Source organism: Periophthalmus magnuspinnatus, chromosome 21 (genome assembly GCF_009829125.3).
Source record: "Periophthalmus magnuspinnatus isolate fPerMag1 chromosome 21, fPerMag1.2.pri, whole genome shotgun sequence".
Classification (NCBI taxonomy): Eukaryota; Metazoa; Chordata; class Actinopteri; order Gobiiformes; family Gobiidae; genus Periophthalmus; species Periophthalmus magnuspinnatus.
In genome coordinates, this window is record NC_047146.1 from 25,215,969 (window position 1) to 25,234,313 (window position 18,345).

An 18,345-nucleotide genomic window follows, 5' to 3' on the forward strand; every position below is an offset into this window, starting at 1 on the left:
AATTTGGAATTCATCCATCCCCTAATCTTAAAGGCATACTATATAACTTTGTTATGTCTCACTAGTCTGTGTGATGCTTGAAACAAGCATGGGACAGCATCAAGTGGAGTCACAACAAGTGAGGTGGCCGCACTCATAAGAATGCATGTTTTTCAGCGTATTTTTGAGCAATAAATACAGAATAGATACGCTTAATGCCATATTGTGAAATATTCCAGGCAAAACAATAACTTCTCAGTGGAGACAAGATGAAGCAGACTGCTCACCTGAAAAATGTACATAGGTCACATTTAATTCTAATATTATTTATAGGAAACATTAAATGATTGTTAGTTTTTTGTAAATATTTTTCTAATGTACATCAAGATAAGATGTTACTGAGGCATTATAGGCTGTTACTTTAAGCGTTTTGCACGAACTGCTTTAGTTTCACCGCTAGGTGTCACCAGAGCTGCGTGAATGTAGCGGTGAAAGGAGCGAGGCTGGAAAATCCTGTTGGCAAATCTTGGACTTCAGCATGCAGTTCTTTGTCTCTCTTTTTGTCGTTCGTTGTTGATACACTTTTATCCTAAAGTGACATCACTCAACATTATATATCCTAGACCTATACATTCCCATTATCTCAGATGCAAACAGGCATGGCTGTCATGATTGACCTCTTAGCACGACATAGTTAAATCACAAGAATATGCAGATCTAATTGTTGAAGTCGAAATACTTCATTCTAGAAACCTGACAAAGCGGTTACTTGTTCATTTGTGTGTGAACAACAACAACATAACATTGAAGACTGACTAACCCAAGACTGAAATAATGTGTGCTCGTCCATATATAGCCTATATTTCCAATACTTTGACTGTATTCTGTATGAATTGCGTATTTGTTAACTACAGGAATCAGTAAACGTAAAATGAAATCTAAATCTTTGAGATACTGTGGGCAATGGCAATATTTCAAGTATACCTATCACTTATGTTTTAGTAGTTTACTAGACTGAACAGCCTCTATTACACCACTTAGTCACTGGGTCAAATAAGATTAATTAATGTTTCCCACTGTATTTTACCGTCAATAAATTCACGCATGGTGTGCGTGGTTTTCTATGATTGACCTGTGCGTAATGGTCTGCGCTCGGTTGGGTCACATTTTGGGAAGGTTCAACACTAGAATTTGCGCCACAAACGAGACTCACGTGACAATTTCTTACATTTGACGTGATATAACCATAGAGTGGAGATAATCAAGCCGTCTACGAACACAATACGCGTGTGGATAACAGTATGAGATAGGGGAGTGATCGCTGAGGCGACTGTGAGAAGACACGAGGAGGAGAGCGAGGAGCAGTGAGTGAGACCAGACAACAGCTGGATACGGAGTGCGCTTGCCCTGCGTAGTTCCACAGGATACTGTGAGGGATGAGACGCACTCTTTCGCTTCGGTCCGCAACTTTATCTTGTTGTTTGCTGTAGAAGTTTGGCAGTAAAAACAGATTTTCAAGGAGTAATTCTTCAAAGAAGACAAACTTACACGGGATTTTAGGAGCTCGAAGTGGATTGGACAAGCATGACTGACTGCGCAAAGTGAAGTGCCATTTTAAAGCGGTAAGTTTAACTTTCTTGCCAGTTTTATTCAATCTGAGTGGAACGTAATTCCTTGTGTTTTATTGTAGGTGAAAAAAGAAGCGATGTGCGAGCGCCATGTGCCTCTCCCCGGAGCGCCAGAGAGGATTTAAGCGTCGTTCATTGTGAATTAGTTCCAAAGTCAGTCAAAAAGATGAGAGCCGTGAAAATATTGCTGCTCTTCCTCCTGCACCAGGTGAGTTCAGCGGAGCGAGTCAGTACAGAAAAAAGTCATGTTTTGGAGAATTAAGACAGCTGGGCGAAAGTGCGAGGGCTTGTTCAGGACTTTCAGAGTATTTGCAGTTTCCTACACGGACTTTTGGAGCATTTGTAAGACATTGTTTCACATTAAATTAGGTTACATATATATTTACAATGGCAGTAAATGTTAACTTCTGCCTATAACTTTGCGTTGTCTAAAATATTCCAGATAAAAAGAAGATGTAGGTATAGGTAATGTATCACTTTACAACAACCAAAACAATGGCAGAGACCGTGTCAATTCTTGTAATACATGTGATATTATATGTCTGACATACTGTAGGCTAATAATAAAGTAAGCTGTGGTAAGCATGTATGGGAGTATAAATGTGAAACCTTTTAGCTTTTTCAGTTTTTGCAACAGCTAAAAAATAGTGCTACCTTTTACTTTAAACCGTATAAAATAAAAATCATTTGGGGATATGAACGGATTCAAAATTTACAGTGCAATTTATGAACAATAGGAATTAATAGAAATCCTACACTGTCCAACTCATTGTGGCCATATGCTTTAAATTATTTCTATTTCTAACGCCTTAACACTCCTTGGTATCTCTTTACCTGTCTTCTTCCTATTTTTCTTTACTTCATCACTTAAGACACTCCTGATCACTTTGTCAAACCTCAAACCAGCTCCCAAGTAAAAACAAACAAACAAATAATCTCAAAATCTGTAAAAATAAAGAAGACAATAGGTGAAAATTACTTTGCCGTGCCTCAATGATAACATGTAGGAAGTGATGAAATTGCAAATCCGTGATTTTGGTATAAGCTTTAATCTTTCAGTTGTGCTGTTTTGATTGCAAGATATTACGAAGAAAGATTTTCGGCTTAAGGCAAATTTTCAAGTGCCTTTTTCCTGGTGGATTTTTATCATACACTTATATTCTGTGGCTCCTGCCGTGATCACACCAAAACTGGAAATGCCATGTTATTGAAGAACATCTATGGTATCCTTCAAAGATGTTTTCCCCATTTTTAGAGATAGCCTTGAACTGCAGTTTAAAAAGTGTATGTTGTAATCAGCCCAGCACCTTTGGGACCACCTTAGCCCCTAGAGAAGAGAGAGAGACAGAGGCAGAGTGAGAAAGAGGGTGCATCTCCAGAGACAAGCCCCTTCATATGCTCCAATGCACCCCTATGTCCCACTGGACCCGGTCTGTCTGAAAATGGACATATTGGTTCTTATCACGTTAACTACACCACTTGTCTGGGGGTTTAACTGTGAAGTGATAAATTGGTGTCAAGTTTTAGGACTCAAGTCATTTTGTATGATATTTGACCATGTAGATAGTGTGACTAAATTGAATTAAGTTTGAAACTGAGTCCTATAGACCTATATAAGAGCAAAAGTTTGACCGTGAAAAGATTAATTGTCTCACATATATATGTATATGTGTGATACACACACACACACACATATATATATACACACACACACGCGCGCACACGTATGTATATAGATTTTTTTTTCTTTCATTAGAAGATTAAATATATATATATATATATATATATATATATATATATATATATATATATATATATATATATATATATATATATATATATATTTATTTTTTTAAAGTCATATTAACTGTAACTGTAACATGTTAACTGTAAGATCAAAGCAATGTTTTGTTTTCTGTGGTTACAGACTTATATACATACACATATATTCTTATATGAAAACTTCAGCAGTTCAAGCATTTCATGAGTAAATTTGTATACAAAGAAAGCATTTTAAATGATCGGACATGGCCCCAAATATTTCATATTTTTTTATATATATGTTTGTATTGTCCAGATTCCTGTTTGTTTTTGTTTTTAGCCGTTTCTCTGGTTCTATAAATCTAGCCAGGTTTACCGTCACCCTCTAAGACATAAATATTAAAAAGGCACTTCAAATTTTCAGGTGAATAATACATTTTGATTATGTATTCACTTGTATTCACTGTAAGCACAGCACTTGTCATAGTTTAATTTTTGATTTAATAAATTCATGATGGTATTCTCAATGCTGAGATGCTGGATTTATCCCATTATTTGATGATTTTCCAAAAACATATTTTTGAGGTCATGAAGTCTGGAATGTGTGCATGTTTTTGCTTTATTTCATATGGCTATGCAGTTAATTTAATTTGAATAGAGACTGAGATTCTTTAATTTCTCAGTGATACGTGTGGGTCTTTTTTTAATTGAGAGATCTAGAGCCAATCCTTTGCATGTGTTTGGAGCAAATGTTCCTCTCTTATGTGTGGGAAAGAAATATTAAAACCCCTAAAAGTTTTTAATAAGATAAACTATAATCTAACCCAAAATTCTGACTGATTATTATGAAGAATCTTTTTTTGATAATACCGCCATACTCCCATTTCATACCATCAGTGCATGATAAAAAACAAAACAAAAACAACAACACATTTTTTCCTCTTCTGTACTACACGCAGTTGTCTAGTTGTCATGTATGACTAAATGCCGCTTTCACACCATATGTAAACAGCTCTAACATGAATCAAAGTGTAAAAATAAAACAGAAATGGGCTAACCCCGACCTGGCCTCAGCATCTGTGCCTTACCCCGGGGACGAATCAAGCAGGTCAAACCCTTCCTCAGAGAATCCATTCTTACAGTGACATCTGCCGCAGTTAACTCGGCTGGCAATGACAAGAGAACAATATAGATAAGATAAACCTTCTTCAAAAACTGTGCACTCTGCCACCTTTACCATAGGATTAAATGTATAAGAAGACATCGCAAGACCTCTGTAATGCAGTGTATGTAACCATGGTGATAGGGATGCTTGTAGCTGAGAGTAAAGACCTCAAGTTTTGATCTTGGCGATTTCTGATGATTCTTCCTTTAGTGAACTTGTGTGTGAATGATTGTGTGCTGATTCAGGGGATTACAAGATGTTTCTTGAAGAGGATTGGCCCAAGTTCGGTACTTTGATTTAGCATCTGTTTAAATGTCTTAAGTGTCCAAATGTTGTTGAAGCCAAAATTGCATCATTTTGCGTTTGCAGGAAAACAATGTATAAAATGAAATACCTTAAGACTCCACTAAATAAACAAACATTACACTGAAAAAAATAAATAAATACAAATCTTGAAATCTTGTTTAAATGGCACAACATATTTTCAGATCTGTAATTTTGAGTCAAATTTTGTACTCAGTTTAGTATTTTTTTATAGACAAAAAGTGTGGTATAAGTTAAGTTCTTAATGCATGAATCAGATTTGTATTTTCAATGGGGTGAGACAGTACACTGCGATACCCAAAGTCGAAAAAGCGTTTTGGCAAGGACGGCTGGTTTATCCTTGTCTTCATAACAAAACACAGATTCTACAGAAATCCCCTCCCTAAGGACTCTTTAACCCCTTTTCGCCTTTCCCATGCTCAATTATTTCTAACAGCTTATATTATTTATTTATTGTATATTTAAAAGCAAATAATGTTAAGAAAAAGTGTAATAAAATGTACAGTTGCGGGGATTAGGAGTACCTCTTTAATCTCGTGCTTGTGATAATACGGCATGGACTGATTGATTAGTTTTTCAGGAAGCTTATGTCAGAAAAACCTAATCCGTCTTTGGATTGTGCCAGCCTTGTAAGGTTTTCCGCACCGCCACTTTATCATGGCGGCGAATTACAGAGCTGCTGGGCTGTGATAAGGTCCTCGTCTCTTTTACCCGGAGCCCCCCTGCGACCCCCCCACTCTCCCCACCGGACAATAAAAAAATGTGTTTATATTCTTCACAGCCCCCTTGCTTGCACTTACTTCCTTTGGCCCTGGTCGCTTCACATCAACCTCTCCCGGGATTTGCCTTGTAAGAAAGCAAAAAAACTGGAACTGGAGTCTTCAAAAGCCACCACAGAAATTGGGAGGAGAATGGGGAAATAAGTAGCAGAAATGGCAGCAGGACACATTTCTGAAGAAGCGATTATAGGCCGCAAGTACTGACTGAGGTTTTGTGAATTTATTTTGAAAAGCAGGTTAAAGAGGATGCCACTGGTTAAAAGCGTACATTTGTAACTAATAGACATTCTAAAGGTACACGTTTCACAGCAACACATTGCTTCTTTTTTATAATAGATTTTTTTTACAGCTCCAATTCTGGATATTTCAATAGTGGATAGAGTCAGGGCTCTCAATGGATTTGTCGTAAAAGGTGACAGAATGTTAGCAAACAAGTAATTAATATGTAAATATGTTCTTCATTTAACGTAATTTCTAGCCTATTTATATATTACATTAGTAATCAATAATTTTGAGAGCACCCCTTCCCTTTTTTGATTGTGTGTTTGCTCAGCATGCAGAAACTCAACTACTACAATTTCCAGCCTGTCAAAACATAAACATAAAAAAACCCCAAAACTTTCTAGCCAAGTTTTCACAACCAACTGGATTCAATATTTTGGTGACTTTTCCATGTAATAAAGTACCCCAGTAAAGAGAAATTGTAAAACTAGTTCTGTGTGCGGTTTGCATCTCATTGTAAAGTGTTTTTTATCATCCGTGAACCAGGAAGTAATGCTGGTGCTCTATTACCATGCTAGTTGTTAGCAGTTTCGTCTTTTAAAATTGTGGACAGAACTTACAAACTCATTGCAGTGAATAACTAGGCCTGTCAGGATAAATACTATATCGACTTATCATTCAGTATATGTTTGCTAGAAATCATTTTTTGGGAGGGCTATATTTATTGTGATACTTTTTCTGTGTACTAGTGTACTTTTTTCTGTTCTACGATAGGATTTGAGCTGTAGACAGTTGAATACATTCTATGACTCATTATAGATACAAACTATAAATGACATAAATTTGTCTCAGTATTATTGTTTATATATTCAGCAACATATCATACTTCATATATATATAGTGTCAGGCCTATGAATAAGTAAGATGCTTGGAATACGTTAGGAGTGAGAAATATCTTTGGACCACTGCAAACAGTTTAACATTAACTCTTTTTTTTATTTTTTTCATATTTGAAACAAGATTACCCTTACACTAGTCTATATTATTTCCAACATCAGTACAGTACAAAAGTGTATCTCAAAGCTTGCACTGACAGCTTCATGACCCAGGCCTATATAGAGCCAACACAGCCCGCCTTCCAGGAGTGATTCTGGGGCTTACCTGGCACTGATGTGTATCTGCGAACATATTGGGGTCATACTGTTTCTCTCCCTCAGGCTTGTCTTGATATCCCTCATAAACAAGGCTATATCTGTGGCATTTGGAGTCCTCGGCCTCAAAGGTTGTCATTTCTTCACCTGTAATCCCATAAATGAACAACAGCGCCGTCTACAACAGTCACACAATCAAATGCATTGACAGCTTTTCTCAATCATCAATCATAATTGTGTGTAGCGTGGCAACAAATCCATGATAAAGGTCTAGAAAATTAAGATGGAAAAGTTGTGCGAAACTGAAAGGTGCAACAAGATTAATTTTACAAGATATGGTACTCAGTTAAGCCAAGCCAAGTCAGTTATTTCTACTGGGTTTATTTATAGTCACTTTGACAGACAGATCTATGGAGAGGAGACCCTGCTTATAGGCCTGTCATGATAATAACTTTTGAACTGTGATATATTGCTGAGATAAATATAGACACTAAATGATAATACTGAAACAAATTTATGCCACTGACACGATAACCTAAGAGGTGCCCAAACTTTTTTTTTTTTTTTTTTTATTGAGGGCCACATCTCAAAACATGTTTGAAGCGGAGGGCCACAGACTGGTGATCAATGCAGTGTGGTGCTTTATACACAGCTTTGACAGAGCCGCTGTATATTAATAAGGCTTAAGACACATTCATTTTAGGACTGTATCACAATGCAATGTGATGTTTGAGGTTATAGTGGTAGAAATAGAATTTGCTGTTAAAAGTACTGCTTATGATCAATTGGGCCGGTTCAGCAGGAGGCCTTAGGGGCAATAAAACTGGTCTGAGGGCCACATTTGGTCCCCAGGCCATAGTTTGGACACCCCTGACCTAAGAGCAGATTTAAATCACAAAAACTACTCTAAATCTACAATATTGTTTAAAAACAACAACAAAACAACAAAAAACATAAGTTAAAATAATAAACATCAGAGGAGCTGGAGGAAATGTCCGTGGTGAGGGGAGTCTGGGAGCCCCTGCTGCTGCCCTCACAATCTGGTCCCGGATAATGAGTCATAGAAGTTATTAATTCCACCATATCCAGCTTAAATCTTATCATATAGCCAAAAATAACCAAAAATTCCCCCCAAAAAGAAGAAAATGGACACATTGCCCCCCCCAAAATATTGCTCCAGCTTTCATATCTATTGAAGGATAAGTCGATATAGTAATTATTGTGAGAGGCCTAGCTGCTTACTGTAAGAAGGCCTTATTTTTGACAAATAAAACACTTGTTAAAAAGTACAGGAAGTAGCGATGAGTTTTAAAACGGAACAACTAAAACGGAAAATGTGTGCGTGTACACACAACACACACACACACATCTATCTATATCTATCTATCTATCTATCTATCTATCTATCTATCTATCTATCTATATATATATATATATATATATATATATATATATATATATATATATATATATATATATATATATATATATATATATATATATATATTCAAATCTTTAATCTAATGATGTTAACTATCTACTGTATAGTAATTCAGTTGCCTTTTGTGATCAATAGATGTGATAGTAGTGCTCTTTTGCATGGACAATAGATCCAAGATGGCTCCACGTGCTCCATTAAGGAGTTAAGTCAGACAATTATGAGTGGTATGATTACTGTCCTGGGGCTACTCTCACGATGAAGAGGGTACAGAGCTGGTTCTTCACTAACTCTGCACACGGCTCTATGTTAAATATGTTTTTTGATTGCGGTCCACATAGCTATGAATTTTGATGGCTGTTTTGGCGCCTCAGGCATACTCCAATGTGCAGTAGCTTATAGCATTGCGCGGCAGGGTCAAAGGAGTAAGGTAGCAGCTAATGCACAACGCTGTCTTTTTAACAGCTCCTTTAGTACTGGCCTGTTCGGCAGAATACAGTATAGACTCAGACATTTACGTTTTATATGGTGAAGGTAATAAAAAGGTGGACTACTTTCTGTGTTGAGTTTTGCACCCATAGCCCCTATCAAATTGTGTGCCTCAGAAAACGATTTGAATGTAATATTTTGAAATTATATTTGTTTAATTTTATGCTTTTTGGCATGGCTCATTTCTGGTGAACTGCAGTATATTATCCTTTAAGTTGAGTTGTTAAAAAGTATTTGTGATCAACCCTGCATTGAAATGTTACAATCGGTATCGGTATGAAAAATCTGTTCTTTTTGAGTTTTTCACTCAGTATTTGAATACTTTGACTATATGTAACCAGTGTCCAAAAATGTAGCCTTAATCTGCTCCCAGATAAAGATAAAACATATTATCTTAATTTAATGTTGTTTAATTTAGCTCTCAAGTGCGTAAACTGCACATAAATAAAAACATATATAGCTTCTCAACCAGAACTCATAAATGCTTTGGATAACCTGCTTCACAGTATCTACACTTGCACATGACTTATTGCCCTGATAGAAAGTCCCTTGGGCAAACTAAAGCTGGAAAAGGCTGTAATTTTCTTTTTTATCAACTCTTCTCATGTCTCTTTGCAATAGAAAAGAACCAAGGACTAAAGGAATACAACGAGATGCACTATTGAGAATAATGAGAATAATAGACTAACCCCACACCATACACTATGTAACTACGGTGAATTAGCTTGTGTATTTATTATATATATATATATATATATATATATATATATATATATATATATATATATATATATATATATATATATATATATATATATATATATATATATATATATATATATATATATATATATATATATATATATATATATATATATATATATTACACTGAATGGCATTAAACAAATCTGTCTCCATGGAGATAAGCAGGTGATTCCAGTTGGGCAACTTACAGGTTAGGAGAGAGGGAAGGCCCCATTCACAGCTTGAATGCATGTGTTTCAAGGTATTTTTAACAGTAAAAACACAACAAATTGAACAAATGCAAGAAAGACAAGTTTACTGTGTAACATTCCAGGCTATGGAAAAACTAAAAAAAAGTAAACAAGCAAGTGGCACCAGATAAATTACGTAGTGCACCTTTAAATAATCCAACTGAAACATTTAGTGCAGCCTGTGCAGACAAAAACAGTATTTAATATAAACAGCATACTTTCATTCATAAAATCTTGACTGCTGCTCATCTGTTGTTGTATATAGTGTTTGTGTAATGCCTCTGTAATGACATGCTCCTTATAGAGCCTCTTTACGCCCCTGTCACATCTTAGCACTGGGAAATTGATTGACCCCTTTAATTAAATGTACATTTGTCCCTTTTAAAAGAAAGGTGTGACGCTTATGTGTAAATCTGCTTTTGATTAGTACTGTTCCTTTGAGCTTTTCTCAGCAGTTTGTCGCAGCCAGCATTCACAAAGCACCATGTTTCTTGTGAAGTGCGTGTCTTTAGAGTCGCTGCTCAAATTGGAACCTACGTCTTTTTCACGTCGCGTTTATTCTTCAGAAGAGTTTTTTTTCTTGTGTAAAATCAGCCTTCACTCAATCAGCTTTGAAAAATAGGAACATTTCTCAGTTGTATTCTGCAGAGTAACTGGGTGGTAATGAGCTGAAATGAAGGGATTGTCCAGTGTTAGAATAGTTTTATATAGTATTCAATAAAAAAAAAATTAAAAAGGCCTACCATACAGGAAATGCTGCATTTTATAAGCCAAATACACTCATTTGTAAGCCACATTCAAACTATTACAATGGTTGTAGAAATAGTGTTTTACAGTTGTCTGTCACATATATTCTGTTATGTTCAACTTTGGAGAAAGGATTAAAGCAATATAATACAGGTTAAATCGATATATTGAATACTATGCAATTTTATCCTACATTGTAATTTTCCAAAATATAAAAATTCAAAAGGTCATGGGCCCATGTACTTAGTGCCATTCTTAAACCTAGATATCTGACTATGTTTTTGTTGTTTTAATAATACATAATTTGATTCCCTGTATAGACTTTTATTTTGCGATCCATACCAGCTCACCTGCCCATTTCTCCTATCCTAAGTGAGTGACAGGTGGATTTAACTAATCATAGTGGAGTTTGAATTCTCGGAAAATGCAGATATAGTCTAAAGCCTGTCACACACTACAGGATGATATGCCTGATTTAGGACATGATTTGCTTCTCCCTGACTTTGGATCCTTGTAAGCGATGTTGAATCCGCTGCGCTCCTTGTGTGTGGTGTTTCAGTGACTCTGAGCTGTTCTGTCATTGTAACCACAAAACATCACCACTATTGCACCAGCCAATAAAACAGAGTGTTAGGGGAAGATGGAGTGAGGTACATAGAGGCACAAGATGCAAACATGGGAAGTGGTAAAAAATAATTAGGTGACTTTATTACTCACCTCTCATAAAGTTGTAAAGCTGAAAGGGTAACAGCCTCATCCACATTTATCTATTCTTATTTGTTCTTTGCAAATAATGATACCCAGTCCACAAAACAGCAGTATTAACCCATTTTAAAGTGTTCTTTAAAAGTAAAATGCTCAAATATCACATGAAAAAATGTACTTAACTGAAAGTATTTAAGTACCCACTTAAAAATGTACTAGGTAAAAAGTATTTCACACAAATTTAATTTGTTAAAGTGTAAATGTAGTGATTTTGATTTTAAAAAGTATACATATTTTGGTCAACAGTTGCAATACAAATCAATTGCTTAATTTTTCTTATGAATTTTGCTCTTTTATTTTTGTTTGCTCAAAGCCGATGCTTGAACTCAAAACCTTAGTCAATAACCCCTTAAATTATATGAAAAGCTGTTTCAAAAATGTAGTGTAGTAAAAAGTACAGATACCTGCTCTCAAATGTAGTGAAATAAAAGTAAAAAGTATACACTGTAAAGTACAGATGCCTAAAAATTCTACTTAAGTACAGTACTTTACTACTTGTAGTTTGTTACCTTCCACCACCGAATGGAACTATTCCACTCCATTTCACAGATAATAAAAATAACAATAACCCACTTTTGACTTACAGCTAAACTATTGGTGCAATGATCATTTTTAACTGTTGAGAGATTCAAAGTCAGTTGCTTTACTCTAGACAGGAAACAGCTGAGGGAGGTACTCTATCTTGTTAGCTCATGTAACCAGTTCACCTGTTCTGGATGTTGTGGTAGAAACGACAGAGGTCCAGGTTCAGAAGGTTTACTCTGTTTCAAAAATACAAATAATACACACAATATAAGTCAGTTAACTTACTTAAATATTGACTGATAAAGAAAATACAATAGAGGATCAATTACTATGGTCTGTGCTTTTTGTCACATGTTTAAAAATCGTTGAAACTGAAAAATCGTGTAGTATGTTGTGAGCTTTAGTAATCTTGGACTTATGCTCTGATAAATTTTGCTTTATTTATTTAAATTATTTTTGCTATTTTCCTCATTCATAAAGTTGGAGCTAGATGCACTTTCTTTTTGTAGCTGATAGTCTTTACTTAATAACCAAATGAACTCTAATTTGACATTGACTTCATACTTTTACACTTTTCTCTCTTATCTGTGTTGGAGGTGTTTCCTTCTTGTGTCAGGTGCACACACACCCCCACACACCCCCACACACACGCGCACACACACCACACACACACGCACACCCCCACAGAGCTGATGCTTTGACCATGTAAGGCGATTATGAAAGTGATGATGTGCTGAAGTTAACATGTGCCTAAAAGTGAGAGAGGAGAATCAGGAGGAACAGGAGGAGAGCTTTGGAGCTGTCACAAGTGCCAAATGCTGAGAACACAGTGGGATCCTGACGCGCACCTGTCGACGGGTGGGCAGGGGAAGGGGTGGGGGAGTGCACATTTCACCTGTAACACGTCTACTCTTCACTGCATCTCAATTTCCCCAGCACCCCGTCATCACTGTCACCTTTATCCCCTGAATTTGCCACCTAAGCGGGTAAAACAAGAGAGCAAGTACCGTAAGTAAGTAAGTAAGTAAGTAAGTAAGTAAGTAAGTAAGTAAGTAAGTAAGTAAGTAAGTAAGTAAGTAAGTAAGTAAGTAAGTAAGTAAGTAAGTAAGTAAGTAAGTAAGTAAATAAGTAAGCAAGTAAGCAAGTACGTAAGTAAATACATAAGTAAGTAAGTAGGTAAGTAAGTAAGTAAGCAAGTAAGTAAGTAAGTAAGTAGGCAGGTAAGTAAGTAAGTAAGCAAGTAAGCAAGTAAGTAACTAAGTTGTTTTTAAAGAAGACCTATTTTTCAGCTTTTAAAGGCACTGTACCCAGTATGATCTTAAAAACTTGAAAACAGAATATGATCATTTTAAATGATGTGCAGTGGTTTAAAGTTATTCCTCACTTACTGTATGCAATCTGATCATCCTAATTACTCCCCATGATGAGTTTATAAGCACCTTTCACAACTCTCAGACATAAGACCACAGTTTACATGGCATCTCATTAAGTTAAAATTAGAAACAGTCCAATTCCTTATTATCAAACAATAAAATGCTTTATAATTTGATGCAGCCATATCATAGTCACTCAAGGCTTGAATGCATTACAATACGGGATTGAAATATAATTCTAAGTAAGTTAAGGATAAGGGGATACCGTTACAACATAGTTTAAAACTCATAAAAGTCTATTTTACCTAATATGTCCACCTGAAAAGTAATAGATTGTCTAATTGTACCTTTATTTCCTAGAATCTATCTAATCTATTTGATTACAATTAGTCTTGCAATTAGTTGTAGAATCAAAATATAGCTATGGAGGAATTGTCATTTTTTTAGAGCTCTGTAATAGATATAAAGTGACAGGTTATAGAGACCATCATGTCTCCTGGTAAGATAGTGTGTTAATTTATAGCCAATTTGCTCTGAAATTACCTTATCGAATTAACAAATTGGGTTTGCTCCAGTGAGGATACATTTGCATTAAAACACGAGGATTACCAACTAAACGTGATTATAGTGTTTAGTGTTATTATGTCGTGATTAAACCATACAACGAACAGCAACATTCACAGTAATAATTAGACACAGACATAGAACATATTCACAGATAATTACTATAGCGTTAGGGTTAGGGTTCACAATGTTTGAACTACTGTGTAATCCAAAACTCTTTATATTGTGTATTAAACAATATTTCCCAAGTTTATGTTGTGTTGAAAGCTCTAGTCAGTGCCATTTCCAACAGAAGCAGAGGGAAAAGATGGCAATAATGACATGACGACTTCAAAACTGACTAATACCCTTCATGGGGTGATTTATGCTAGCCAAAGGAGGTTATGTTATGTGCTGTAATTTATGCTAATCGTGGGATAAAAGCCGCCCCGAGTGACATCATGAGCGGGCGATAGTGTTGTGCCGCTCTACACACACTGGAAACAGGGTCACCTCCCAAACTCAGCTTTACTTGGCTGTGTTTTTATTGGTGTATTTTTAGCGCTGCAGTGATGTCATGATAAAAATGGCGAGTTTGATTTTTCTTGAGGTGGACACGGGTTAAGTCTCTGAGGAGGCAGTGGTACTCGTGACCTGTTATTGCGCGTACAGGAGGTCAAATGTCAAGGACATTTCACATGGTGGTTGGGTTTGTGTGGTGTTATTTGTTGAAACACTGAAAGTAAAATACTTTACTTTATTCTCTCTGCTTTTGTTTTTAATTTACTTACTAGACAAACAACAGTGTCATATGAAGGACAATTACATGTAGATTTTAAAACCTGAAGCCTGTTTCTTTCCATAATAATTCAAGCTATTTATGTCTGTCTTCTTACCTGCATTATTTGTTCACTTCTCACAGTCAATAGTGATGTGTTTGTTGTTGCCTTAGCTGCCGTGGGACTGAATGACAGAAACTTGACTGCCATTCTGTACCTATGTCCTCTTCAATCACTAATTCATACCACAATAATACAAAGGAAAGACGGCTGAAGGTCTTTTTACCGTGCACTTTGAGCTTAGTGAATTCATGGACACAAAAGATGTCTGATGAGGTCTTTTAGGACATGCATTTATAATCAAACATGACCGTTACTTAAAGATGGTTACATCTAAATCATTTTGTTCAGAGAACTCTGTTGACAGTTGTAGGAGTTAGGCAAGTTACATAGACACTGTGGAGTCTGGTGTTACCTCTGGGAGCAATGCAGCTCCAAGAAATATTTGACTGTAGATGGTGTAGAGAGACAGAAGTGATGAGAAAGGAGCGAAGTAACAAGAGCGAAAGACACAGTGAGATAGGAGGAATGAGACAAGAACAGTGAGATAGGAACCATGAGACAGAGACAGGAGCAATAAGTCAGGAGCAAAGTAACAAGAGCGACAGAAGCAATGAGACAGGAGCGAAGTGACAAGAGCGACAGAAGCAATGAGACAGGAGCGAAGTGACAAGAGCGACAGAAGCAGTGAGACAGGAGCGATGAGACTGGAGAAATTAGACCGGAGCCATGAGACAAGAGCCATGAGACAGGAGTAATGAGAGAGGAGACAGGAGCGATGAGACAAGAGCCATGAGACAGAAGCGATGAGACAGGAGCAATGAGAAAGAAGTAATGAGACAGGGGCAATGAGCCCTTTACAAACATGTATGCTTAGATGGTCCCAAGCCTGCAGGGGTATTTATAAGAGTGGCACAAGCCACTGAGAGGTGAAGTGTAGTGGGGGTAAATAAGCTTTTTGTTTAATTTGACTCCTAATATTGCACCAAATTGTGCATGTTTTGCATTGATGGTAAAAACTAAAATGCTTGAAAGAAACCTGTCCAGATGCTGGGGGGACAGTTGCTATTGTACAGTACAGGTGTAGTTAGTCATATTAGATACAATACCCCCTTATGTTTACAACAGAAACTGTTTGCTCTTCATGGAGTTATGCCGGACCTTAACAGTTACACTGAATATGCATTAATATTACTTACATTTCCAATAGCTGGAAAGTTGGTGCATTCTGGGAGATATCATAATAAGTGCCTGCTTTAACTCACTGTCAACATATAGACCACAGAAAACCACAAACTACTGTATCAGAATGGAAACAGAATTGTATCTACTTCAGCAGTCATACTGAGTCCTCCTCTGGCTGTCCTCACTGACTGTCTCTGGTTTGGCAGGTGTTCGAACCCAAGACATATTACAAAACCCTTCTGCTCTAAAAGGGAGGTGTAATTTCCACCAAATGTCCAGATTTTTCGTTCGTGGAAAAGGCATCAGGTTAATGAAGCTTCGGACACAGAAAATTAGCGGCCAAACGAATTGAACCACTAAAGTGAGGTCGATTTGCACAGATAAATCCATGAAGAACGCTGGGCGCAGCGTGGAGTGTGCTGTGCTGCACTGATGAGCAGGTTAATTACCCATTTTGTTTATTGTGGGAACCAAGTCTGAAAGCAATTTGGCCCTAGACGCAAATCTCAACCTTATGTGCTGCAAAAATATACAATACATGGTGGTGAATTGAATGGAGTAAATGCTTATAGAGTCATAGAACGTAGAGTTGACCAGAAAGGAAGTTGGTATTTTTTTTACATATTTGGCTAATGGTAGCAGAGGTGGATAATAGGAAAATGGATACTATTATTATATAAAAACTAATGTCCGCAAGACAGAATGGAAAATGTTATCCCAAACATGGCTTTAAAGTGATCTACCTTCACCTTTTGTTTTGTAAAATTTTGGTTAATTGTTGAACTTTAATCAAGACATTTGGACATATTTCTAATGGGTTGGCATAATATTGTCTGAATGTTGGTAGCTGTAATATTAGTAGCAGTTAAAAAGTACTAAGTAGTTGCACTCATAACTAGTGCACAAGTTTTTTACACTATTTGATCATCTTGACAAATTAATTATATTTATTACTTTTTTCTACTTTTTTAGTGAAATCTGGACTTGTAGGCACTGGTATCATGAATTAACCTAGTCTATAGACACTGACACTTAGATTACTTAATTGTTAATTGTATCTGTCTCTAATAACATAACATATAAAGTATAATAATATAAAAGTATTTCATGACATATTTTGTACACATTCATGTTTAGTGGTAATAGCAGATGTATTATTATTGTAGGATAGCTGTCAAGAAAAAGTAGTGTTTCCAATAGTGATAGTGATAGAACTAAAATATTTCAATTGTACTTTTTAGTGATTATTTAGTACATATTATGAATTAATAGAATAGTGATTCTCCATTACTCTAAGTCACGTCTCCCAGGCAGATTATAATTAACTTAATATTAATCAAATCTTCACAAGCTTATCACCACTGAATTTATTAAAGCAAATTTGTAAAATAGTGCTTTTTTCCATATTTTATTTTGCATGTAATCCTGCATTTCTGTGTATTTTTTCTTGAGGCCAGCTTTGTAGTACACCGCATCCCAGACTGATTATAAAGATCTAATATGCCCATCTAGTCTTTATAACCCCATCACCGCTGAATGCATTTTAACTACATTTTTACTGATGAACTGGATGCCAGATGTCAGTTGCTTCCTAATAACTTTCCAGAGGCTAGTTGTGGTCGCCGTGGCAATTACCTCCATGTCAGTTGTGAGAAAGATGTGTGCGCCCGCGGGACAGCAGACGGATGCTCTGATTGGCTCTTTACACATGAACGTCCAGCATGATCCGTCTTGGTGCACTGGCTCCATCATTCACACCAAGTTAACTAAGGACTATACACGGTGAATGGTAGGGCTGAGTAATTTTGGAAAAATATCTAATTACGATTTTTTCTGATAAGCATTGTGATTAGTATTCTATTTGTAATTTATATTTTGGTCTCAGGACTGTTTTAAGTTTAGATTTTAAACTTGTTGAGAGCAATTAACTTTTGAGAGAGGACAGAGAGTTGAACTTTAAAATGGTAAATGGTCACATTTTTATACAGCGCTTTTCCACCTTCAAGGCACTCAAAGCAATTTGCATCAAGGAACCACTCACCCATTCACATACACCAGTGTAAACAGAAACTGGGGGCGAGGTGGGTTAAGTGTCTTGCTCAAGGACACAACAACAACATTCATCTGTAGGAGCTGGAATCACACCACCAACCTGTGTGTCAATAGAGCTGACAGCTTCCCCAATGATGTTTATGTCAAAATCACCAGCCTTCAGATCTGTGAATTACTTTAAATCAATCCAATAAACCTATCAATTTCAGAACATGTTTGTAGAGGTCTAAACTACAGGGTTAGCAACTTTTTAATATAATAAGACAGGATCATTTGTTGCTTTCAATAGGATTGTGTTTAATCTTGCAGCCCCAATGAATGTTTGGATAGATGCCATACTGAAGATTTGGTTATAATGTAGTATATGAGGTTACATGGAAATAGG

At 36.3% G+C, this 18,345-nt stretch overlaps 2 protein-coding genes across 2 annotated transcripts in view; both read left to right on the top strand.

The window, feature by feature from the left end:
* Nucleotides 1-18,345, top strand: part of LOC117389406 (UDP-glucuronosyltransferase-like) — a 136,056-nt gene that overhangs the window by 21,880 nt on the left and 95,831 nt on the right. The gene's annotated exons all lie outside the window — the stretch shown is intronic.
* Nucleotides 1,406-18,345, top strand: part of nxph2a (neurexophilin 2a) — a 21,835-nt gene continuing 4,895 nt past the window's right edge. Inside the window, 2 exon segments of the mRNA XM_033987058.2 lie at nt 1,406-1,601; nt 1,670-1,815. The gene's annotated coding sequence lies outside the window, so the exon portion shown is untranslated.